Below are 27,135 nucleotides of genomic sequence, written 5' to 3'. Positions count from 1 at the left end.
GTCACTGTGAGGGGTAAACCTTCCGGAGAGGGTAGGGTGGTCCGGAGGCGTAGCCAGCCAAAGCGTGATGCAGGATCAAGCACATCACCTGAGGGAGTGCCAGTGTGTGCCCCTGATGTGGGACAGTTGGTGTGTGTGCCTATTCTGCCATCTCCACTTCCCATCAACCCCAAGACAGGCAAGCCATTTCATGAACCAAAAAAGTGGAAGGGCACCCCTCCAACCTCTCCCATCCACACTGTGTCAAGGGGGTGCATGACTCCACCTCCATGTGCCACGGTGCCACCTGGTCCACACAGTCCTCCACCTTGCAGGCCCTCTGTTATTGCCACACCACATGGCCCTCTGGCACACCAGTCAAGTAGTCCTGCTGTCCATGACACTCAGCCAGTTCACAGTCCGCATGACAGCCTGGAGTGAGTTGACAACACCCTCATACGCTTGTGCCACACACAGGTGTGCTAGTCAGGACCATTGTTTGCAGCCTGGGTGTGTTGCTAACCCTGTTGCTCTGAGGTGCTGTGCTGTCCCCTGTGCAGCCTCTCATGTACTTGCTGTCTCCCCTGCCAAGGACTCTGGGCCTGTTGCTCTGATGTGCTGTGCTGTCCCCTGTGCAGCCTCTCATGTACTTGCTGTCTCCCCTGCCAAGGACTCTGGGCCTGTTGCTCTGATGTGCTGTGCTCTCCCCTGCCAAGGACTCTGGGCCTGTTGCTCTGATGTGCTGTGCTGTCTCCTGTGCAGCCTCTCATTTACTTGCTGTCTCCCCTGCCAAGGACTCTGGGCCTGTTGCTCTGATGTGCTGTGCTGTCCCCTGTGCAGCCTCTCATGTACTTGCTGTCACCCCTGCCAAGGACTCTGGGCCTGTTGCTCTGATGTGCTGTGCTCTCCCCTGCCAAGGACTCTGGGCCTGTTGCTCTGATGTGCTGTGCTCTTCCCTGCCAAGGACTCTGGGCCTGTTGCTCTGATGTGCTGTGCTGTCCCCTGTGCAGCCTCTCATGTACTTGCTGTCTCCCCTGCCAAGGACTCTGGGCCTGTTGCTCTGATGTGCTGTGCTCTCCCCTGCCAAGGACTCTGGGCCTGTTGCTCTGATGTGCTGTGCTCTCCCCTGCCAAGGACTCTGGGCCTGTAGCTCTGAAGTGCTGTGCTGTCCCCTGTGCAGCCTCTCATGTACTTGCTGTCTCCCCTGCCATGGACTCTGCCGTTCCTGTTAATGTATGACCTCTGCATAGTCGCTGCCATTTGTACATGGTTGTGTGGCTTGCTGTTGTCTACTAATGTTGTATTGCTACATCTGTGCAATATATGAATAAAATCTGAAACTTCTGGTGTGTGTTTTCTCAGTCTCGTTGCTGATTGAAATCCTTTTCTTGTTTGCATTTGCTTGACAGTTTACCATGCTCTATTTTTCAGTTCTACATTGCTAGGCTCTTTGTGGCCATCTTATTTTTATACAGGGGTGACGGGCTCTTCAGTCCATTCTGGCCCAGCTGATGTTGTACTCTGTAATGGCTATTTCACAGACAATGCTGATTTCCTGTTGGGGATTTGCTATTGCTGCATACACTGTTCACAGGTCACCTTGGGAGGACACTGGCAGCACAGGGTGTGCAGCTGTTCAGTGGTTTTGTAGCTGTGTGTGATGTCATGGGGTATGTGTGTGTTTTCCTTTCTGTGTGCCGAGGCGTGTATGTGTATGGTCATCTTGTGTTGGCCCTTAGTCCAGGTGGCATGGCTTACATGGCATGTGTGGTGTTGGGTGTGGCAGAGGTGTGCAGTGTGAAGGGTCTTGGTTTGTGGTGTATGTATGTGTGCCCCTGTATGGTGTGAGGCACACATGTGTGAGCCAGGAGTTGTATGCCTGTTTTTGGTTTTGTCTTGCCCTGTGTGAATGATTATTTGCAATTGTGTGGGCTATGGGGAGTGCACTGGTGTTGTGCGTTCATTCTCAGCCACTCCTGCAGTGCCTGTGTCCCTGGTTGTGTGTTGTGTGTTGCAGTGTGTGTGTATTGTGGTTCTTGTTGCTGTGCTTGTTGGTGTGCATGGGGGTGCACAGGATTAGTACCTGGCCTGTGGCTAGCTCGGGTGGTGTGCAGTGTGGTCTGGGGTGGTGTGTTTCTGTGATGTAGGTGTCCTGCCCATGCCTTGGTGTGGCCTTGCCTTCTGCATTGTGCGCATGTGTCGACCGCGGCGGTGACGTGACCGTGACTGGGGCGTTCCTGCTGGTTGGCGGACGTTCTGTGTTCCGGATGGTGTGGAATGCCTTGTAGTGAGGTAGGTGATATGTGGGTGCCCATGTGGATGTGCTGTGTCCCCTAGCAGGATGCCAGTGTGGTGCTGGGGCCCTTTTTTCGGCATGTGTGTTGTGCGGTGCATATGTGTAGTGGCGTACCTGCGGCGGCGTCTGCGGCGGCCCATCTGGCGATAGTGTTGAAGCAGGTACATGACCGGATGCATGTGGAGGGCTGGGTCCATGGGGTTCATGTCGGGGCTCAGCGTTCGTGCTCCGCTGTCGACTTTCCGCCTGCTTCAGCTGTGCGGTGTCCCCGCTGCGGTGCGTCTGCTTGTTTGGCCCATCCTAATTTGTCGGACGGGCCGGACGTCATCGGGCGTGGCGGAGACTTTCGATTAGCTCCCGCCGCCGTGCTGGCGGGCGCTGTTTGATGGCGGTGCGCGGCGTGCCGCGGCGGACGGGAAATGACCTGTGTTTACCTATCCTAATGTTGCGGACGTGTGTTCCGCAGCTCGCGGGCGGAAAAAGCTGTTTTTCCGCCCCGCCACCACCGCGGTGGTGCCACCGCCCGCCATCCTAATGGAGCCCTAAGTGTCTATTTTTGAAACGTACAAATATTCCTCTAAAATCAGCCGAACTACGAATTAAGATTTACTCACCAGTGCTGCATCTTTCAACCCACTACTGATCCTGAAAAGTAATTCTAACCATACTTACAGTGACTTGAATTTCCTTCCATAGGCTAACATTGACTGGTTTCACTTGGAAATTCTTTTAAGTGTGGAGTTTTGGAACTTAAAAAATTTCCTCTAAAATCAGCCGAACTACAAATTCTGTTTTACTCACCTCTTATCAGGAGAGACCTCAGTGCTGCATCTTTCAGCCCACTACTGATCTTGAAAAGTAATTCTAACCATAGTTACATTAACTTGAATTTCTTCCATAGGCTAACATTGTCTGGTTTCACTTGGAAATACTTTTAAGTGTGGAGTTTTGGAACTTTAAAAATTCCTCTAAAATCATCCGAACTACGAATTCCAATTTACTCACCTGTTATCAGGAGAGACCTCAGTGCTGCATCTTTCAGCCCACTACTGATCCTGAAAAGTAATTCTAACCATACAAACAGTAACTTGAATTTCCTTCCATAGGATATCATTGCCTACAATATAAAATATATATAAACGAAATTTAAAAAAAAAAAAAAACACAAATTCAATATTTTTTAAAACATTTTTTATCAATTTATATTAAAAAAAACTAGCTTATCCGTCGCGCGTTGCTGCGATCTCAGAAGAAAGGAAATTTAAGGAAACTTGTTATGATAACATTCAATTTACATTGTGTCCTTTTTATTGAAACTTATTCATTTTAATATGGAAAACATTTCAAAGTGTTGTTTTAATTCTGTTTATTTATTCGAGTGCTTGTGGATACACGGTATTTTTTGTTTTTCCGTCTGGTGCGTACACGTATAAATCAGAAGGTTTTTCAACACGTCAGCTGGCCACATACAGTTGTCCATGTGAGAAGCACGGATTCTCCAAATGTAGTCCAGACACTTGCAGCGATTGTCCTTGTACTTTGTTGATGGTCATTGCAAAAGCGAGTCGCACCGTAAACTGTAAACGTTCAGTATTGTAAAGATTATGAGGGCCCTGGGGGGGGGCAATATTTTTTTTTTGTGCCAGAAACCTTTGTGGGAGTGTCCTAAACAACTTTTAACAAATGTATTTATTTATTTATGTATTTATTTATTTATTGTTTTGCCAGAAACCTTTGCAGGAGTGTACTCAACAACTTTCCAAAATTTCATGGCGATCGGATGAATGGTGTAGTAATGCATAAAGGACAAACAGACATACTTTTGTTTTTATATATATAGATATAGATGTAATGTAATTTAAAAAATAAAATATCTAAAAATAAATACTTTTAAACAATATAGTAAATCAGTATAGAAAAATATATAACTATTAATACATTTAAAAATTATCATTTACAAAACCTTTGAAATTCACTGAAAAAACCATAGGTTTCAGCCACGTTATAGTTAGGAATTAGCATTTAAAAAACCTTAGAAATTCACTGAAAAAACCCTAGGTTTCAGCCACGTTATATTTAGGAATTAGCATTTAAAAAACCTTAGAAATTCACAGAAAAAACCATAGGTTTCACACATGTTATAGTTAGCTGGACATTTCACTCATACAAAACCATTGAAATTCCCCCGTTATAGTTAGTTCAGCTAACTATAACTCGCTCATGACATCACTGATGACATCTCAAATGACATCAGTGATTACATCATTGATGACATCATCCTTGTGAAAAAGTGGCAGACCTCCTCTCACCATAATATAACCTTTGATGCACACATTCAAAAATAGAAACAATAATATTGAAAAAAATGGAGATACCAATACCAGTTACAACAACCTATTCAGTAATTCCAACATCTACAAACACATCCACTCATTCACTAACAGTTCTATATAGTCACTCATATATGTACTCACTCATCATATGTACTAATACACCTATACATCCTGTTACACACCAATACTCATCCATAGAGTTACTCACATACTAATACATGCAAATAAACATCCATTTACTTGCATACACAGCTATACACACACCACTACACTTACTTCTACAGAAACGTACACATACTTACTCCTTTAACAATCACTTATAGAAACACATACTTATTTATACAGGAACTCTACCAATCTCTCACTCTCACATATACTCACTTATATACATCAATACTCATATATACTAGTTTAAAACATATGTAGTTACTCATAAAGATACCATTGAGACAGTCATTCACTCACTAACACACCCATACACACACTCATCCACCCATACAGTCCTGCACACATGCTGTCTTCAAAACACATACAAACAGTGAGTCAGTGATTCATGCATCTATGTGCTAAGTAATACCCCCACCAAACCATACAGACACTCATACTGATACTCAAAAAAACAACTTATTAACCCATATAGACACTCATGTAGCTACTCACCAACCCTTGCAGCCACTCATACACAAAGTGAGACACTGATACAGGTATTTACATATTTAAACATTACTCGCTAATACACTAAGATACACTTAATAAATCAGTTATACAATCAATTTTACAAAAATAATCAATTTAGACACTTATTTACCCATTTATTATTCCATCGACCTTTAGATATACATATATAAAAAATATGTATTTTTCAGAAAGACACACATTCACTGGATGATGTCATCAGTGATGTCATCAGTGATGTCATTTGAGATGTCATGAGTGATGTCATGAGTGATGTCACTGACCATGTCATGAGTGATGTAATATGTGACATCATCAGCAGTGCATTGCAGCTGCGCAAGTTATAGTTAGCTGAACTAACTATAACGGGGGAATTTCAATGGTTTTGTATGAGTGAAATGTCCAGCTAACTATAACATGTGTGAAACCTATGGTTTTTTCAATGAATTTGCAAGGTTTTTTAAATGCTAATTCGTAACTATAACGTGTGTGAAACCTATGGTTTTTTCAGTGAATTTCAAAGGTTTTGTAAACGAAAATTCTTAAATGCATTAATTATTATATTTATTTATTTTTATACTAATTTCTTACATTGTTATAAATATTTATACGTGACAGTAAAAGAAATTGGCAGAAAAACAACCCTCTGAAGGGAAGCTCGTTGTTGGTGGTGAAGCGACTACAGGTACCAGGATGCTCGTGGTAAAGTAACGCCCATTGAAGGATGGACTAATTAAATATGAAGCACCGATGGTTCTGTGTGTCAAAGCGCTGCCAGACGTTATGTGCCTGCTCCTCCTCTGAAGAAGACCGAAGCCGGTCGAAATACATTAGGAAGGAAGTAAACGGAGCCTTGTAAAATGAAATAAATTACCTGGAAACAATCACGTTGTGTGTGCGACTCAATTCCCTTGGGAGAGCGATTTAAATATTTATATGTATTTATTTTTTTAATTATATTTCATATTCGTTTTTTTTTTTTTTTAAAACCTTTATTGACATTTAAACCAAATACAAGTATGGGCCTACAACCCCGGGGGTGGCCGCTAAGCAGTTAGATTAACAGAGAGCAATTTTAATCACATGCAGCACCTCGGGGAGAAGAATCTCCATGCCAGCGTACTCTTGGCCACTGAACAGCACAATTAGAAAAACAGGATATAAAAGGTTTTCATTTTATAATATAAGATGGAAGGATCAGGTACCGAACAATTTCCCGGCAGCGAAAATGGCAGGCAGAATAGTAAACGTATCGACAATAAACAGTAATCGATCAAATCAATGGCGCTGAAACAAGAGGTCAGGATGTGAAGGAATATCACGGTCAATTCGCGCCTGCAGTCACCTGCCCTAACACCCAAAAAACACCATGAAAATGGAGGCACAGATGAAAAACCAGGGATTGATACCAAAGGAAACCCACTGCACTGACCCAGAAAAAGAAAAAGACAAAGAAAGATAAGAGAAGAGAAAAAAGGCCATAGAAACAAAAATAAAAACGAAAGATCCCCTCCCCCAACCCCCCCACCCTGCACCCCAGCAGATGACTACGGCCCCCCCCCCAGCAGTGTGCCTGTCGCCCGAGAACCAAACCCGAAATATAGAAGAAGAAGAGAAAAAATAGAAAGAAAGGAAACCCCACCTAACGGGGAAGTGGAAGAGGGCGATAGTCTATGCGCTCCCGGTCTCTCCCCCCCGCCCTATCAGAGGGGCCCCCCTAAGCCAACACAAGTAAAGTTGTCCACCATACAAAAATACCCCGGGGGGAACCACAAACCCCCCGCCCCGGAATCCGTCCGTTGATGAAGCAGTCCCATTACCAATAGATCCATCGTAAACGATTCAACCCACAATCTCAGCCTTGGCCCCGTCTAACAAAGTTGCTGTGTCCCTCGGATAAGAAAAGCCACATCCCCGGAAAGTCAAAGTTCACACAGAAGCAGCCGGAGCTTGAGTCAGCAATTAGGAGAGGAATAGCAGGTCCCAACGCACACAGCTTGCACCAATGATGTCCCTCCCCGACCCCGAAGCCAAGCATCGTTCCATCCGCCATATTGGGAGACCGATTGGTAAGGGGGTGCGACTCGTTCCGACACAGAACAAAGTGTGAGCCAACAGTGTCCAGGATGGGGGAAGCAATGAAATGCTCCGATAACTGTAGGACCGATGTTTCCGAGAACTTAAGAGAGTCACCAATCTCAGCACACACGATGAATTCCATTTCCTCGGGGGCAGGCACAGCTTCCATCTCCGGGTCCAAACACACCAGTAGGGCTTCCAACAGGGGGCGAGTCGGCTGCCGGGTCTCAAAGAGCAAGTCAAGGCTTGTTCCCGGTCCTATGATTCCAACTGTTGCCAACAGCCAATGATTGACCTGGGCCCTCACCATCGCGTGAAGCGCCACAACTTCCGCCATTACCATCCGCAAGGAAGGGCCACATTGAGTCCGTTCCGCCGGGTTCCATTCGGCCGCAGGCATGACGATCCCCACGGAGAGGCTCCCTCTCCGGGGCAGGATACGCCGGATCAGAAACAGGCCATGAGGGACGGGCCAGCAACATGCATCAACGCGCGGCGGGACCCCTACCCCGGGGCACCAGCGGTGCTAGTGCCGGGCCTCCGGGCCGGGTCCCCCCACGACGCAGCACCGCGCACCACCCGTCGCCTCACCTCAGGTACAGCACAAGGCAGCAGATGGTTGCAAAGTAGTTCAGAGAAATTTTTGAAAGTTCCAAGGACCGGACCCAACCACCCTCGGCAGTCCGTTGTTGTTCACTTTGGACCCGGGTAGACCAGCAATCGAGACCCCGGCTTCCAGTCTGGGTTAGGCCTCAAAACATTTTCGATGTTACTTCACACCAGAACATCAGAAAAATTCTGCGATCACCCCATCGGGATGCAGACTAGTTCACCCACACGAATCCGGGGCAGGAGGTCAGGATATTCGACAGGATAAGCGAGCGTCGGACGGGGGTCAGCGGAGCCGGGAGACTATGCGGCCATCTTGGTTGGTGTCGCAGCTCCTCTATATTTCATATTCTTAATGTAAAATAATAACAAAACTATATTCACTTTTTTATTAATTAATTTATTTTTTCAATATATTAAAATTAAATTATATATATTTCCTTTTTTATTGTTTTTTTTCAGTATTTCTACCAAACACATACGGTGATTACACCGTCCATTGTACAGTAAATCCTCCTCTGCGCGTACCCGCACACACATTACGGATACACTTTACGTTACACTCTCCTTGCAGAATTGTAATCATTCAGCCAGTACTCAAGTACTCATGGTGAGAGTGTGCCTTAGAGCATGGACTGCTTCAAACACCTATAGACTATATACCTATACCTTCAATTCCCCAGTCTGTATTCTTACACTTCCAATAAACACTATCATACTTCTGTTTCAGTATTGTAGTCACCATACAGCACTATGGGCCCGATGTAGGTAGGGCTTTACCGATCGGTATCGGCCGAAAATACCGATTTTTGGCCCTTACCGATCGGTAAACAGCCATCGAGATGTAGGGGACCAAAAACAGAACGAATCGGATAGAAAACCGATTCGGAATGTGTACCGAATGTGAAAGAATCCGATACGTACATACCGAAAATCGGATATGTAACGAATCGGAAAAACACCGATTCGGTTACAAAGACCGAATCGGTCCATGTACCGAATCGTTAGTGACACCGAATCGGAAAATCACCGATTCGGTCCCACTACCGATTCGTTAGCGACACCGAATCGGAAAATCACCGAATCGGTCCCACTACCGATTCGTTAGCGACACCGAATCGGAAAATCACCGAATCGGTCCCACTACCGATTCGTTAGCGACACCGATTCGGAAAATCACCGATTCGGTCCCACTACCGAATCGGAAAAAATACCGATTCGGACATGATCCGATTCGGAAAACATGCCGATTCGTATAAATCTCCGATCGGGAAATTCCCCGATTCCGACAGTTGGGGAGATGTAGGGAGGCACAGAAACACCGAAATCGGCTCAAAATCGGTAGAATTCACTCGGTATTTACCATGGATTGCAATCAGGTGGTAACCAACTCCAACCCATATAAACAGTCCCAAAATGCATAGCAACTTGCAGGATGGCAGCTTTCTATGTCATTGCGAGGCGGCTACGGCTACAGCAGGAAGGACTGAGGGAATGGCTAAGAAATGAACAGGTCTACAGACAGAGGATAACCCTGTTCATGCTCACTGAGGCTGAGATCCTACAGAGATACAGGCTGGACTCTGACACCATACTTGAGCTCATCAGGGACCTTAAGCCATACTTGGACCACCACACCCCAAGGGCACACGCCATCCCTGCGCACGTCCAGGTGCTATGCAGCCTACACCTGGTAGCGTCTGGCAGCTATCAAAGTGGAGCAGCAGCAGCAGGAGGGGTGAGCCAGAGCAGCCTGTCAAGGTTCTTCCACATATTCCTTGACGCCATGATAGACAGGATGGACCAATACATCTCATTCCCTGCAACCCACGCAGAACTGCTACAAACCAAAGCGGACTTCTACCAGATGGCACACTTTCCCCAAGTCATCGGTTGCATAGATGGCACGCATATTCCGATTTGCCCACCAGCGGACACCGAATACATATACCGCAATCGGAAATCGACACACACCATCAACGTGCAGGTGATCTGCAATGCCAAGTGCACCATCACAGACCTGGTAGCAAAATTTCCAGGGAGTACCCATGACTCCTATATATTCCAACAGAGCGGCATATATGCACGGCTGATGGCTGGCGATTTTGGAGAAGGATACCTCCTAGGTGAGCCACATCATCAGACCCCCATAACACATAGTAGGTAGGTGTAATACATGTATGCATGTGTCTAATGTGACCCCTTTCTCTTCCAGGCGACAGTGCATATGCCCTCCGCTCATTCATACTCACCCCCTACCTCAACCCCTCCACACCCAGCCAAAGGAGGTATAACCGTGCCCACATACGCACCAGGAATGTTGTTGAACGGACCTTTGGCATCTGGAAAAGTAGATTCAGATGCCTGCACAAGAGTGGAGGTGCAAGGCAGTATACCCCCATCACCTGCTGCAAGATCATAGCTGTATGTGCAATGTTACACAACCTTGCGGTCAAGAAGGGCACTGAGGTGGAGTTGTCTGACTACGAGGACTATGACGACGACGAAGCTGTGCCACTGACACAGCCAGCTGGGGCGTGTACGCCATGTGATGGCAGATACAGACGTGAGGAGATCACTGAGAACTATTTCTGACTGAGTACAGATGCAAAGACAGCTAAATGTTGGTTGGAAAATAAACTTTTTAATAGTGATGCACCACAGTTACATCACTGAAGTGCATAAAAAAATGGAGTCTGTCAAAACAAATAAAGTCCAGGCTTCTGGTATGATCACCCCCCCTTGCCAGCCTATTTTTTGGCCCGCTTTCCAGACCCACTGGGGTGTCCCTCGGCCCCCTCCGAATGGCCAGCAGCATCAGCGGAGCGCCTGGTGCTCCTCCTTGGCTCTGATGCAGCGCTGGCCGGGCTGCTGCGGCTGCTGCTGTCACCAGCATCACCCAGGTCCAGGGCAGGATTGGAGGCGGCGTTCGATATTAACATGGCCTCCATGGCCGTGGTGATCTTGGCCATCCCCCTGGTCAGCTCTGCAGTATGCTGACTCTGCACCGACTCCTGATTTGCGCTACGCTGGCACAGCTGTGCAGTCGCCGCTGCAAGGCGGGCCATGGCCCGGTTGAGCACCCGGGCATCCCTCCTGCGCGCAACCTCATGCTCCTCCTGCCTGGCAGAGGAGTGGGTGATGGCAGTGGTCAGCCTGCCCAACCCTGCTGCCACCTCCTTGTTGCTGTCCACAACAGCCTGGAACCCCTTCACCAACTCCCCCATCTGCAGGTTGTGCTGCAGGAGCTGGCGTTGGCAGGCCATGGTGGATCTGGCCTGTTGGCGCTGGATTTTCACCATCTGGCCCTCCAGGCCCAGGAACACACTGCCCTCCCGTGCTGGTGCAGCAGTGGTGGTGGTGGTGGTGGTGGTGGTGGCACGGCGTCTGGCACTGCTGCCTCCGGCCTGCTGAGTGGGCTGGGGTGCCACTGGTGGTGGTGTGGTGCTGGCCGGTCCCGGAGCCCCTGCTCCCAGGACAGGTAGGACGGGTGGCAAGGCCACGGTTGTGGCAGGAGATGTTGTCGGCGGAATGGTCTGCCGTGTTGGGGAGTTGGATGGGGAAAATTCCAAGGGGGGTGAGCTGGGCAGTACTGGGGAGTGCACTGCCTGGAAATCAATCACCAGGACTCCCTCCATTCCAAGCCCTGGGGTGTCTCCTTCCTCATCCTCTTCCTCCTCCTCCTGGCCAGGCTGGCTGGTGCTCGGCCCTGCCACTGCAGTATGTGAAGTCGTAGCTCCCTCTGCTGCCACAGTGGTGCCGCCTGATGGTGCCCCTAGGTACAAAGAAGCATTTGTAAACTGAGTGCCGATGTATTACAGTCAGTACAATTATGGCATTCCACATGTCCTTGCATCTCCTTACACCGTGTCACACTGTTTCCTGTCTTGTGATTCTGCACTGACATATTTGGCTAACTCCTGCTGACTACATGTACCATGATGCTTGTCTCTTGTATGTTGGTGACAGTACAGTGCTGGTGTTTGCCTATGCATTGTGTATAATGGGGAGGTGTCTGGTAGGGTGTGTCATGATGCGCATGCTTCTTATCTGTAGCTGTGGCCATCGCTGTGCTGTCCAGGGTCCCGATCCCTACAATGCTCTCCCTCTCGATGGTGCTGGAGACAATTTCCTCCAGCTCGGTGAGGGGTGGCGCCGGGTTCTTGCCTCCTCCGGTGAGTCCTGCCTGCCTTTGGAGGTCGGCCAGCTTCCTCTTGGTGAGGCTGCGGAGGTCATAGAACCTTTTCTTAAGTTCCTCAATGGACCTGGGGGTGACTCCAGCAGCATTTACCTTCTGGGCGATCTCTGCCCACAATCGCCTCTTGGTGCTGTCTGGCACGTTGAGGGACAGCTTGCCAAAGAGCTGGCGGTGCACCCTCACCACCTCCTCAACCAGCACCTGTAGTTCTGTGGTGGTGAATTTGGGCTTCCTCTTTTGGGAGGACTTCTGGCTTCCTGCCTGATCTGCCATAATCTCTTGCTCCTGCTCAGTCTGCAACCTCCTTCTCCCACTGCTGCTAACTGTGTGTTGGGCTCAGGCAGGCTTTCCAGAAACTTCTAGAAACTTCTTAATTGGCTGCACCTGCCAGGGTTGCCACTCCCTGTTTGGGTGGGGGAGGGGGAGCCACCTCATTGGCTGAATCGCCTATTGCCGAGTCTGGTTTTACCGATTCGGTAAAATCCGAATCGGTAAAATCCGATTCGGTAAAATCCGATTCGGTAAAATCCGATTCGGTATTATCCGAATCGGTAAAAGCCGAATCGGGTCATGCAATGCATTCCTATGGGCTTTTTCGCCATGGGTCTATGATTGCCGAATCGGTTTTTACCGATTCGGCATTTACCGAATCGGTATTCGCCGAATCGGAAATATCCGATTCGGTGGTAGCCGATTCGGTATTTTCCGATTCGTTGTTGGCCGATTCGGTACTTTCCGATTCGGACCGAGCTGAATCGGAACGTACCGAATCTCATTACCGATGCCGACCGAATCGGTCTTCAGTCGGTATTTATTTCCTACATCTCGTTTTCCGATTTCAGAATACCGATTCGGCCCGCCTCGGTATTTTGAAATCGGAAAATCCCGTTTACCTACATCGGGCCCTATGTGTTTATCTATACACTGTTCTAGAATCCATTTACTACATTAAAACACTAATCAGTAAGCATGGGCGAATTTTGCGAATCTCGCGTTCGCGAATTTTGTGGATTTGCGAATTCGCAATCCGCAAAATCCGCGAATTCTCGCGAATTTGCTGATTTTTTTTTTGTGTCCGCAAGTGTTTCTGCCAGTTCGCGAGGATTTGGTACTAGTTCGCAATTGCGAACTTACATATCGGCTCGCAACGGTCGCGACTATGTTGTTTCTACGTCTGGTTCATCATCACAGCCTCCCAGCACCCTCTGTTTCACCACTGGCACCCTCTCTTTGACCCATGCCACCCTCTGTTACATCAATGCCACCCTCTGGTTCATCATCACTGTAGAAGATGGGGGGGAAAAGCAAGCCCACCTGCCCTGCTTGAACTGACATGAATTAATTTGGGGTTAGTTTATTAACAACACCTGCCCTGCCCCAACTGACAATAATGAATTAGGGGCTAATTAATGTGTCACTGAATTTGAAGTTCCAGCCTGGCACCTGCTTGTCTGCTCCCTTAGCTGTAAATCAGGACCTTTGTGGCATACAGTTAAGGTCAGAGCAGGGTCACACAATAGTTGCAAGCAGGCAACCGAATTCTGGAGGGCCCCCTCAGGAAGCACAACAGGGAATCGTTACAAATCATGAGGTTGACCTTTTGCACCTGCTCATTGCTTTTGCTTTTGCAAAAATCGTTTTTCGGTTTTTTCGCGCTATTCGCGGGGCGCGGCGTCGTGCGAAACTGAACGCGGAAGCCGCCAATTCGTGCGAATGAGCTTTTTATTTTTTTGCGGCTTGTTGTTTCGTGAGTTTTTTCGCAGTATTCGCGAGCCGCTTGCAGCGCAACACGCGAATTTACCCCAAAGTCGAGTACGGGCGCGGCCATTTTGTTTGCGTGACGTATTTCCGTTTCCGCCCGCTATGTATAATCTCGCGCAGTAAGCGCATTGCGAGTAGAAGTTTGCACGAGATCGCGAGGAAAATCTCGCGCGAACTTACTTTCGCGCTCGTGAACGGGCGCCGGCCATCTTGTTTTTCATTCATTTCCTGTGTCTGGGCATGGTGTTTAATCCTCTTGCTATCTTTGCCATCCTTTGCTTGTTTTCAGTTTTTTTTTAACGATTTTGCTTCTTATCTATCCCTCTCTTTTCCTAGCTGTATATTTTTGTCTTTTCTGCTATTTTTCTTTACTTTTAAACTACTTTTTTAAACTCTTTTCTTTTCTTCTTCCCTATCCTATTCCTTCTTAATTTTCTACTTCCTACCTTACCTGCCCAGACCATGGTGAAGCCAGGCGCCGTGAAGCTGCCCAGGCACTTGAGGGCGGCAGCGGCGGCGGGGAGGAGGAGTCCTGGACCCCGTGCCAGGACACAATGCGGTCGATTGAGGGGGGAGCAGGTGATGCGACGGGAGATCTTCAGCCCGGAGGAAGTGGGCGCGCTGGTCTACTTCGTCCAGCGCCGCCTGCCCAGGACCATCGCGGGAGGCAGCAGGATCGCGGCCGGCGGCTACAACATGCGGGAGCGCCGGAAGCGGTGGGAGAAGGTGTGCTGGGCCATATCCCACCTCTACGGGGTCCAGCGCACCTACAGCCAGGTCACCCATCGCTGGACGGACCTCCTGGACCGGGAGCGCGACCTGCTGGACCAGCTCGGCTTGGAGATCCCCGGGCTTGGTGAGTAGTAGTAGCCATTTCATCACTCACTACTATGATGTTTTCTCCTGCTCTGTGTTGTTGTATTGCAAATATTTGTTTTTTACATGGAGCAAGCTAATAATGCCGCTGATGACGATTACATTGTAGTTAAATTATATTTCAAAATCTTCTGTGCATTTCAGGTGCACTGCTCTCCTTCTCAGTGGCGTTGCTACTATGCTTATTTGTTTTCTATTTTGTGGTCTCATTGGCCTGAGTAACTATTATGTATGAGTGTACTTTACAGGACTGCGTAATGCTAGACACTAGGGGGCAGATTACATTTACAAGCCCCTTGCGCCACGTTTACGTTGCCTTGCGTGACGCAACAGCGGCGTAAACGTGCCGCATCCCTGCGAGTCATTTACAGCATGACGCATCTAGGGAGATGCGTCACTTTATAAAGCCATGGGCCTGCACCAAAATGGGTGCGTTCCTAGTACGCAGGGTGGGCGGTCCGGCGGCTGTGCGCCTCGCAAAATTGCCTGCGTGAAATCTACAAGATTTAACACAGGCACTTCTGCGACGCTGCTACGTCAATTCAATTCCTTATGCCTGCTTGAAGCAGGCGAAAGGACTGACACAGCATGTTAAGTATTGGGTGGCCCTGAGCATTACTGGAGTTGCATTGCGTTGGCGACGTGACTCCAGCGATGCGCCGCTCTTACGTGACGAGATGCGTCACGCAAGTGCCTACCCTTGCGCCAGGGCGCGCCGCATTGTAAATGAGGCGCATCTGCCGTGTCGCAAGGGTAGTTTTGCGTGACGCATTTGATCTGGCGCATCTCTGGAGATGCGCCAGAACGCGTAAGTAAGTATGCCCCTAAGAGGCAGAATTGCAATTACCGTCGCATCCCTGCAAAGTAGCAGGGATGCGCCATTAATTGTGCGGCCCGCTACCACCACCAAACATGGTGCGCCGTATTTGCAATGCGGCGCACCATGGGCCCAAAACGTCACCGAAGCTTTACTGCTGGAGTTGCGTCGCAACGATGGCGCAGCTCCAGCAATGCTCTGGGGTACCCTATCTCCCCAATGCTGGGTCAAGCCGTACGTCTGCTTCAAGCAGGTGCAGGGTTTGTGTGACGCATCATTGTCCTAAAGGTGACTGATTGAAATTTTGTAGATTTCCCTCAGCCACTTTTAGGATGTGTTCCAGCGCAGGAATGCCCTCCCTTGCGCCGGAACGCCCCCTGATGGCGCAGGGCTTTATAACGGGATGCATCTCCCAAATGCGTCACGTTGTTATAATATTATACGCCGCACCATGGCGCCCTTTTTTGTTTAGCTGCTGCGTCACAAAAGTCACGCAAGAATGGAGCAAAAGAGCCGCAAGGGGCTTAAATCTGCCCCTTCCTTTATACCCCTGACAATAAGAAAAATAGTGGCGGTGGATTGATAGTTTGACTATTTAAATGACTGGTAATGTAGCAGGCAACTGTTAGTGTTGTCACTGATCTGACTGAAATCACAATGGAGTTTGTCTGTCACTTTGCGTCTTGCCTGCGGACTGCTGCCTGCCAGTCCTAGGTGAACCTTTCAGTACTTTGTTTAGTGAGTTACGTGACTTTTGAAGTCACAGGTCCGCAAATAAATGAAAACTAAGTTAAATCAATATAATTTCGCGGAAATATTTTGTTATTGTTCTTTTGAAATGTTTGATTTGGTTGACATTGACAAGCAACAATCATCCATGTTTTCTGTTCTTTCTTTCATGTTGTACGTCAGTTCCCCCCAGGGGCGAGGGGAGGACACAGGAGCAGCAGGCGGTGGATGCTGTCGAACAGGGTCAGGATCGGGCAGGCGAGGGCTCCTTTGCTGGCCCCAGTAAGTTTTCAATTTAGACTAGTACCTATTTTTCCTAGCGTTCCTCATTTGATTTTTTCAAAATCGTCTTTGATCTTCTTGTAGACTGTATCTAAATTCTTATCCTGCCTCTACTATGACTCCCTGTGGTATTACTAGATTATTCTTATTAGTCTGTCTGTGTAGCTAACTAAGATTGCACGGTTGGCGAAACTCCCATTCTAGTCAGCAATAGCTCTATCAACTTAGTGCAGTCCTCTCGGATTGTCCATAATGTCTTTTGAAGTGTTCTATCTGCTTTGAAAATTCCCAACTATAAAATGTGAATGACCACCAAGAAAGAATAAGATACTACCTTTTGGTTTGGATAGGAGAACAATCCATACCACTACAGTGGCGCGGACAATTCTTCTGCAGAAACAGAACTATGGACAATAAATAGTGCATTGCTTATCAATTATAATAGGCGCTGTTAGAGTTTCCACATACCTCTGTGATAACAGACTTTGAACCCCCAATGTCCTTACTGACTGACTACATAGTGTGGCACAGTCATTTACCTCCCGAATTCATCGATCATTGATCCCCAATGATGATTATTATCCAACGTAGCTGAAGAGTACGGAGTCGAAGTCAAGAAGTGTCAGAGGCACGGACTCATGCTTGCAAAAATTGCAAAACCTTTCGCTCAGTCACTCTAGTCACTCTGGACCAAAAAACACAGAGTCTCTCTAACTTTAAAAGCTTTATTAAAAGTAAACACATTTATTAAAATGAAGTCATAATAAAAAAACGAAACGTTTAACTGAGAATGTAAAAGTGGTTAGTGCTGACGATTAATTGAAGACATTTCTTGTGGTCGAGCCGAGCTCTCACCTTGTTTCAACTTGATCTTGTTGTTAGAAGTCCATCTTCTGTCTGTGTGGAAAAAAATGGTGCGTGTTAAAAAGCCAGCCTTCATCAGTTGTGCCAAAAAGTGCTGCATTACATTGTTTTCACATGTCTTCATTCCTTGACCAAATACTAGTGAGTGGCTTATTCTAACATTCTTAAATGTACTTTGTAGGTGGAACATCTGGTGGCGGGGCCAACGCGGAGGTGGTGGTGCTCGACACGGAGGCAGAGGGCAATTCCTCAGGGGAGGATGCGGCGGTTCCAGTGCCGGCAATGAGAGTTCAGACGGTGGTGGTGGCGGGCAGAGGTAAGCTCTTATATATTCCTTACTTATTGAGATTGAAGACGTGGCTGGGAAGGAAAGAATATGAGATGCATGGCTGGGTGAATGATGAAGCAATGATTGGTGGAAGGACAACAGCCTGGGTGGGTGACACAGAAACTGTATGTGTCCATATACCTGGATCATGCTACTATCTGACTCTTAGATAGCATATGTGTATCTAGAGCAGGGGTACTCATAGTACGGCCCGCGGGCCGGTGGCGGCCCGGCAAGCCTTCCTTGGCGGTGTGCAGACCTTGCAGACAATCACTGCTCCCCCGGCCCCCACAGAGCAGAGTGGAGATGAAAGGCCACAAAGAGGTGAAATAGAACAAAGCCTCTGCTCTGTGGGGCCAGGCAAGCAGTGATTGTCAGGGTGGAGATGCAGGGGCGCTACAACAAACAAAGCCTCAATAATATGTTAATGGTCTTTTAAAGACCTGTTAAGTACTTTGGTGTGGCTGTCTGTGTGTGCGCGTTGAGGAAGCTGTCTCAGCCCGGGCTGAAGGCTGACACACGCAGACACACACACAGTGAGATGACAGAGGGGGAGGGAGAGGGAGGGCAGGAGGGAGAGAGAGATGGAGAGGTAGGGCAGGAGGGAGAGCATGAGTGAGAGAGATGTATGTAAATGCTGGGTCTGGTGGCTCAGTGGATGAAGGCATCTGCTGCAGGGACCTGTGTGCAACCTCATGGTCACAAGTTTTCGTTTTGCTTTATCCCCGCCCCCTCTGACTCCGCCCCCACCAGTGCAGCCCTCGGCCACAAACTACACTGTAAATTTAGCCCCTGAGAGAAAGTTTGTGAGTACCCATGATCTAGAGAGAGTAGACGGTCAGTGGATGAACTAAGTGTAACTTTGAAGAGCATGTAACACTGCACCCGCACGTCTGTTCCAGTGTAGGACAGGCAAGGAAAAGAAGTTTTAATTTTGTCCAAATACTACCATCAATAGTAGCAGTAGTTTGTATTGCAAGCACAGCATAGATCCGGTTATTACGGTGGCCACTCCCTACCTCTCTTAATAAGTTTAGTAGTACTCAGTCATTCATGTGTGGATGTATCACTGGTCACTCAATAAAAAGCAAAGCACCTAAAGTCATCCCATATATAAGCAAAAACATCCCATGTGAAGTGATAGATAATCAGATTATTTATCTTCTTCAATTTTCCATTTCTAGTACTCATTTCCACAGTAGGGTGAAAGTTAAATTAATTAAGCAGTAGCCCTTGAGTTGTAACAGAGTATTCTCAGTGCCACCCGTAATAGAAAAGTAAGAGCTTCACCACCTGCATGTACTGGACGGGTACAGTAACGCAACGCAAGTCTAGGTCGCTCATCATGGCGTGCGTCTCTTTTTCTCGGGTGCAAGTTTACTGCGCTGGCATTATGCCGGCTTGCAGAAGATAACGTACCAATTTTCCTAAACAAGAGAAAAGAAGAAGAATAAGACTGGTGTACTTTCATAGTCGACTCCAATGGAAGTCCATAGTGCTCGTAGAATTTGTTCCTTAAACTCCCACTAATGTTAGAGCAAGGATGAAGAAGTGTGAGGTTAGATAGATACTGGCCTCAATAGTTATGTAATGCGCTTGCAAGTTGCTAGTTTTACTGCAACACAAATTTCTGCTGAATGATTGAGTTAATCTTAAAGAGCATTGGTTACAGACTATGTCTTTCTTTCTTCATATAGATTCTCCTTCCAAACGAACAAGGAGGAAGGAGCTGGCTAGAGCGGCCCGGCAACGGAGGATCGATGCCACTGTGGCCGAATATCGGCGGCTGGTGGCCCTGGAGGACGAAGAAAGTGTGCAGTCGACCACAACAACAACGTCGTCTGCATCAGCCTCCGTGCCCCCACAGGCTGCCACCCAGCACAGTGGTCCACCCAGACTGAGCCGGGCTGCCAAAGCCAAACGCCACCGCCGAGTAGCAAGGACAACAGCTTCCTCTCACAGCCGTTGCACCTGCAAGGCAGTGAAGGCACGCCTGCGCCGCAGTACCCTGATGGTGTCCCGCCTCCAGCAGGAGCTCCACCACTTTTCAAACGTGTTGGAGGGGCTCCGCGTAGAGCACGCCTTGCTCCGCCAGGAGCATGATGCCCTGGCCCAAAAAGTAGACAGCATCCACCCATAGTGTCCCTTGCCCCTTTTTTAGAGACTTTTGGGGGGTGGGAATTGGGAGTTGGGTTTTTGGGGACTTTTGAATGACAATCGTTGGGGTTAGGGAGGGTCTTGCGGGAGATTATTTTGTTAGGGATATAAATATACTTTTTCAAACTTTATCTGAGCATACCCGTTTCTTACTGCTTGCCTGGTGGGTGGGGGTATAACAGTGACTTTGTTTTCCTGAAAGTTTAGTTCCATTTTCTTCCTTTAAGTGTAAATGCCCAAATGTTTTCAACACTAAGTGCCTCTCACAGAGTAAATGAAGTGAATCCAAGAGTCCTAGGACCTTAGTAGTACTACCGTCAGTGTCTCGTCTCTCCTACTAATACTCCATTATACCCCCAAACCACCAAACGCTTATCTTACCTGTAATTTGTGTTTGAAAGTAGGGCTAGACCCAGGGCTGGCTCCACGGGAAACAGCGAATAAGGTTGGGTATCTTGGTCGGATAAAATTTCCTCATAGCGGTGGTACTAGTGGTGTGACACAGTGGCAGTTGCATGCCTATGAAAAAAAAGAAAATTAAATCTGGTTTGTCCTCCTGAGCAATTCAACGGTACAATAGAGAATATAGCAGGTGACAGAAGTACACTAGAACAGTGCCACATTGTAGCCTAACAAATGGTAAAGTATAACTACTAATTCGGTTGAAGTTCTTTGACATTAGCCATGGGTCTTTGTCAAGCAGAGTAAGAATATATCCTCGGATTTCTTCACCAGCCTGTTGCTATCACCTTATCCTCCCCAGCAAGTGTGTGGATTTATTGCTGTAATTTAGTCACACATCAATCAAACCCACACAGCCCGGGGGAAGAGGGTTAGGGTTTGAAAAATGGATGGGTACGGGGGTTTTTGGGAAAGGTTTTGGGAGACAAGAAAAAATAGCACAGCATGGACAAACAATTGTGAACATAAACAAATCTTTGGGTACAAACCTATCCATCAATCTTTGAAAGTGCATGCACTACTGCATGCATGTCAGTGAAAAGTAAGTAGTACTTTCGACAACTGTGGAAGAAAGATTGCGACAGTACAGGGCCTGTGTGGAATTATTGATAACTATATTCAACATAAGGTCTCTGTAGCCAGATACCATAGAGCCTTGCTGGTCACTATAAATCCATTCACAACAACACTCAATGGGGTTGGTCTGGAAGGTATAGTAGATAGAAAAGGAGAAATTGCTTTTTTTCTAGGTGTCCCCTCACTCACCAGGGTTGCCCCTTGGTGACATGCTTCATCATTGGGGCCATCCCAGTCCTCTACGGGCTGGGGCGTGCTGCGACTTGCGATTTACGTAGGAGCACTTACAAATGACTATGTGTGGTGCAGATGTGATAGTGGAGTGGACTAAGTGATGTGTTAAGGGATCAATTTAGAAGCAGAGAGAGATCCAAGAAATGCAGTCACAGTCAGAGAAAAAGGCAAGGGATACTGTATCTATGTTGTTGTAGTTGTCCTGTTGGAAGTGGTAAGTAAGTTGCCTGCAGAAAAAAAATCCTCTTATTAGCGGCACTCCTCCATTGCAGCCGACGCTTCGTCCATCGATGTTGGTCACCAGAAGACACCCTGTAAAAAAAGCACAGCATAGACAAACAATTGAACATAAACAATTATTTGGGTACAAACCTATCCATCAATCTTTGAAAGTGCATGCACTACTGCATGCATGTCAGTGAAAAGAAGTAGTATTTTCGACAACTGTGGAAGAAAGAATGCGACAGTACAGGGCCTGTGTGGGATTATTGATAACTATATTCAACATAAGGTCTCTGTAGCCAGATACCAGAGAGCCTTGCTGGTCACTATAAATCCATTCACAACAACACTCAATGGGGTTAGTCTGGAAGGTATAGTAGATAGAAAAGGAGAAATTGCTTTTTTTTCTAGGTGTCCCCTCACTCACCAGGGTTGCCCCTTGGTGACATGCTTCATCATTGGGGCCATCCCAGTCCTCTACGGGCTGGGGCGTGCTGCGACTTGCGAATTACGTAGGAGCACTTACAAATGACTATGTGTGGTGCAGATGTGATAGTGGAGTGGACTAAGTGATGTGTTAAGGGATCAATTTAGAAGCAGAGAGAGATCCAAGAAATGCAGTCACAGTCAGAGAAAAAGGCAAGGGATACTGTATCTATGTTGTTGTAGTTGTCCTGTTGGAAGTGGTAAGTAAGCTGCCTGCAGAAAAAAAATCCTCTTATTAGCGGCACTCCTCCATTGCAGCCGACGCTTCGTCCATCGATGTTGGTCACCAGAAGACACCCTGTCCACTGCCTGCCTGATGCTGAATTGTGGCTCGCTAATGTGAAGCCTGACTCCATCCTTTTTTCCCCATTGCAGAGACTGAAACCCGGCTTGTAATTATTCAACGAAAAACAGGAAGTGATATAATATTACAACACCACTGATAAATAAATATAAGGTATGTAGGCTGTGGAGTGCAAAAAGTCACACTTTGATTTTCCTAGTAGACAGTACAATATTTTTGAAAGTGCGTACTCTGTCTGAGTCACCTTTTGAAGGATAAATAAGTAGGGGCAAATTAATGTAGCGGATCTTTCCCCTCAAGCTAGGTGTACTGTAAACTGTGTTTTAGAACAAAATTAGATCATCCTAGCAGTGCTCCCACCCAGACCCTTACTAAAGCCAGTCGCAAAAATGTAGAAGACCCCCAATCAAATCTCAAAAAACGAGGCCTAGCAGAAAACTGGTGACAAAACTTACTTTGAAAGTAAAAGTAGGCCGAAGTACACCCTTACTAATTACCCCTTACCCACAGTGGATTGCATTCAAACCACTTGCAAGCAACCAAGCAACAGTATCCATAGCCAGCATCGCTCCAAGACTCGAAATCCCCCCCACTCAAACACATGCAATTGAAATACTGCTAACCCTAACGAACCCTAAGTTAAGAATAGTGGCAAAGGCTTTCTTTAACTATGCCAAATCCCCCCTTTCCCACCATGGATTTTCTTCAAATGACTTGCAACCAAAATTACACATTCTCACGAGTGCTCTAAGACCCCAGAACTCAGTTGCAAAAATCTAGAACACCCCGAAACACATGCAATCCTGCTGCGAGGGCTAACCCTAACGAACCCTAAGTTACAAAAAGTGCCAAAAGGCTTTTCCGCGAGGATTTTGTCCCAACCACTTCTACCCGGTATTAGACCTTCCCAGGAATGCCCCAAGACCCGCCAACCCACCCGCCAAAAAGCATAACACCCCCAAACAGGCCAAAAGCAAAATCTCATACTTGCAATATTTCTCGGCCTTCGGTCCAAACGCGCTGCGTAGCTAGGCCATAAGTCGGGGTTGCCACCACGGATTTCCTGAAAAGCAAATGCAATCAAGATTAGAGTGTCCCAGCAGTGCTCCCAGACCCCGAAACTCACCCACAAACACCAGGAAATCCCCCAAACAGGCCCCCGAAAACGCTACATTGAGCAAAATGTCAGAAATAGCCAAAAAAAAATCGGCCTGGATTTTGTCCCAACCACTTCTACCCGGTATTAGACCTTCCCAGGAATGCCCCAAGACCCGCCAACCCACCCGCCAAGAAGCATAACACCCCCAAACAGGCCAAAAGCAAAATCTCATACTTGCAATATTTCTCGGCCTTCGGTCCAAACGCACTGCGTAGCTAGGCCATAAGTCGGGGTTGCCACCACGGATTTCCTGAAAAGCAAATGCAATCAAGATTAGAGTGTCCCAGCAGTGCTCCCAGACCACGAAACTCACCCACAAACAGACGGAACCCCCCCTAAGAGCACCTCAAAGGCAAGCAAGTCATCAAAAACACAAAAAAATTTCCGCCTGGGATTTGGTCCAAACCACTTTTATCCGGTATTAGAGCTTCCCAACAATGGTCCCAGAGCCGTCAACTCACCTGCAAAGAGGTACAACAACACCCCCACAAGTGCTGAGTCTTTCTTCATTGGGCGTAAACCAGCCCTCTGGTTTGATGGAAATAGGAGTCTGGAGGAGGAGGATAGAGGAGCATGTTCTTCTGAACTTGTGAACCTGAGGAATGCAGACTGCGGCAACTTCAAATCAATTAGCAAACCAGTGAAGACAGTTCTGCTGATGGGCTTGTTTTTGTGATTATCTGATTAAAGTTTGAAATATATTAACTGTGCACAACAAAGAAAGACAGACACACAGGAATAAAAGTGAATAAGGACGAAAAAGAAAGTTATTGTTTCGTTGTCTCATTTTCAGGGCTCGGTATCACGGTCCAGGAATGAGAAAAAGGCTTTGTCATCATACTCTGCGAATTCAGGCAGGGTGAGCTCAGTGTCACCTGACAGAGTAGAAATTCCCTCATCTATGTTGCTGGCCACCTCCTCTTCATCCGGCACGCTTTCTCGTACTCTGAAATCTGGTGGTATGAGGTGCTGATTCATCTTGATCATTGTTAACCTCTCCACATTTTTGGGCGAGAGGCGGCTCCGTTTGGGAGTTACAATGCCACCAGCAGCACTGAAAACCCATTCAGAAGACACGCTTGCGAGTGGGCAAGACAAGTAGTTTAAAGCCAGGTTGGTGAGCTGTGGCCACAATTCTTTTTTCCCATGCCAATACGCCAATGGGTCAGAATTAACATAGACCTCTGTTGAGTCATTCAGATAGTCCTTCACCATCGACTCAAGGTCCTCATCCAAGGTTCCTCCACTTTGCTTAGCTCTTGCTGTGCCTCTGACCTTTTGAGAACCAAACCCACGCAGAGCTAGCCAATCCTCTTCAGCCTCCAATGTTTCTGTTGTGTCTCGTGCAGATGATCCGGTTGCCGGTGTCTTTAACGGCTGAGAGGTCACTTGTGCCACAGCCACAGGTGCAGAAGTGGATTGTTTTGACTGGGGATGGCCTGCTGATGTACTGCCATTTCCTTCAATTTCCAACCGTTCTCTTTCAAACCTCTTGGCTGACAAGGCTAGACAATGTTTGTACTTTGGAACATGTTCATCATCAAAAGGAAAGAATGCTTGGCCTGCCAGCGCCTTTTTGTAGCGTGGATCCAGAATAGTAGCACAAATGTAATGCTCTTCTGAGTGGATCTTTTTAAGACGTTCATCACCTTGTAGGAGCTTTAATAATTTCTCAGCCAGAAGAAAAAAGTCTTGGTTTTTTACATCTTTTTCAAACACAGAACACACCTCCTTCAGTTGGTCCTCCAGCATGTACAACAATGGGATAGGTTTTCCCAAATTACAGTCCTCCTTGCTGACTGCACGCGTGAAGAACTCAAAAGGACGAAGCATGCGTGTCAGGCTTTGAACTATGTTCCATTGCGCCACACCCATCCTCAGCTCCTCTGTACCCTCTGTAAGGAAATATTGATCGAGTTCCGTATACTGCTCATACAGACGCTCAAGCATGTAGAAGGTTGAGTTCCAACGTGTTACCACCTCCTGGATGAGTGCTTTCACTGGCATTTTACGTTGATATAGCAGGCTCCTCACCTGCTTCCGGGCCTTAAAAGAATGGCTGAAATGCTTGCACATTTTTCGGCAGGTGTCCAATACGCTGTACGCTGCACTGCCTTTATTACCCAAGAATTTTTGGACAACCAGGTTTATACAGTGCGCCAAACACGGCACTCTGAAATAGTTACCGTCCCTCATGGCCTTAACTATATTGGCGCCATTGTCCGTGGAAACATAACCAACCTGGCGTTTTAGTGGGGACAGCCAGTTAAGGACCTTTGTGTTAAAGACATCCAAAATGTTTTCTGCTGTGTGACGTTTCTCCAACCAAACATGGCTAGTGTTGCATGTTTCCGAGCAGCTTTAAAAACAATGTCCGTGTCAACACCTGTGTTTAGCTTTGCTTTAGCCCCTGAAAAAGAGACCCAGTGTGCAGTGATGCACATGTAATCAGCGCCTGCGCCACTGGTCCACATGTCTGTTGTCATATGTATAGTGTGAACAGCACTCTTCTGCAAAGCTGCCCCAATCACCTTCAGAACATCTTCACGTAGTGCTGGAACCGCAACTTGGGCAAAATAGAACCGGCTAGGAACCTTCCATTTAGGGCAGAGCGCTGCCACTAATTCTAGAAAACCAACCCCTTCTACAAAAGAAAAAGGGAGAAGGTCCAGAGCTAGCATTTTAGCCAGCTTAGTGTTATACAGACGCGTCAGTGGGTGGTTGCGTTCATATTGCGCTTCTGTAAACAACATCTTTTTAATGTTGCCCTGGACCAAGGATTTACGGGATGATGATGATATCTTCGACCCAGTTACGCTCGCTGATGAACTTTTCCGCATTGATGTCTCACTCTCTCCCACACTCTTAGTGTGCCTCACATGGGGTGTGCTGCTGACAGGGGTACTGGGTGTAAGTGAAGTGTTTGAATCGTCTTCTTCCTCCTCGTCATCATCAGATGAAAAATCAACGTTTTCATTACGTGCAATTCCGGCTTCCTTGAAACCATTGGACAGGGTGCGCTCTCTTAAGATGACCTCTCTGGCCTCCGGTACCATAGTTAGAACCAAGCTTACCACGACTAACTCGAAGCTTACAAATGCTACAAATGGCTACGTTTTCCATTTTTGGGCAAACACTAAAGAAGTCCCAAACTGGAGACTTGAAATGTCTTTGGGGGCCGGAGGAGGCGGCGATACTGGTGGTGGTGGTCCTGCTGCTAATGCCAGATGAAGTGGAGGATGTGGATTGCCGAACTTCAGTACGTTTTGCACTTTCACCACCACGAATTGAGGTCGAGGTGGGTACCTTCTTGCGAGGAAGAAATATGGAAGCGGTAGGTGTTGGTGTTCTACTTAACTCCAAATCTAATGATTGTTGTGTTTCCATTTCCATTGCCTCCTCGTCGACATCATCATCACGCTCAGCAGCTTCTCGGGATAGGGTCAAAATGTCTCTTTGCTGCATGCCCGGTGGGGCTGCAGTGACCTTTGTGATGACTGGCTCGTCGTCATCGTGAGAGGCTTCATCACCAGCAGTATCTGTCACTTCTTGTTGAGCCTCATCACACTCCATAGCTATGAGTTTTTCGACGACCTTCCTTTTACGCTTAGGTACCTTTGTCAGATCATGGTGTGCCTCACTCTCAGACCGCAGTGGTGGTTCCCAAGCTGGATCCGTATCATCAGAAGGAGGTGGGCTTGAAGAAGAT

This window comes from Lissotriton vulgaris, chromosome 6 (genome assembly GCF_964263255.1).
Source record: "Lissotriton vulgaris chromosome 6, aLisVul1.2, whole genome shotgun sequence".
NCBI lineage: Eukaryota > Metazoa > Chordata > Amphibia > Caudata > Salamandridae > Lissotriton > Lissotriton vulgaris.
The sequence above is the reverse complement of the archived record's forward strand: the minus strand, read 5'-3'. Positions refer to the sequence as shown.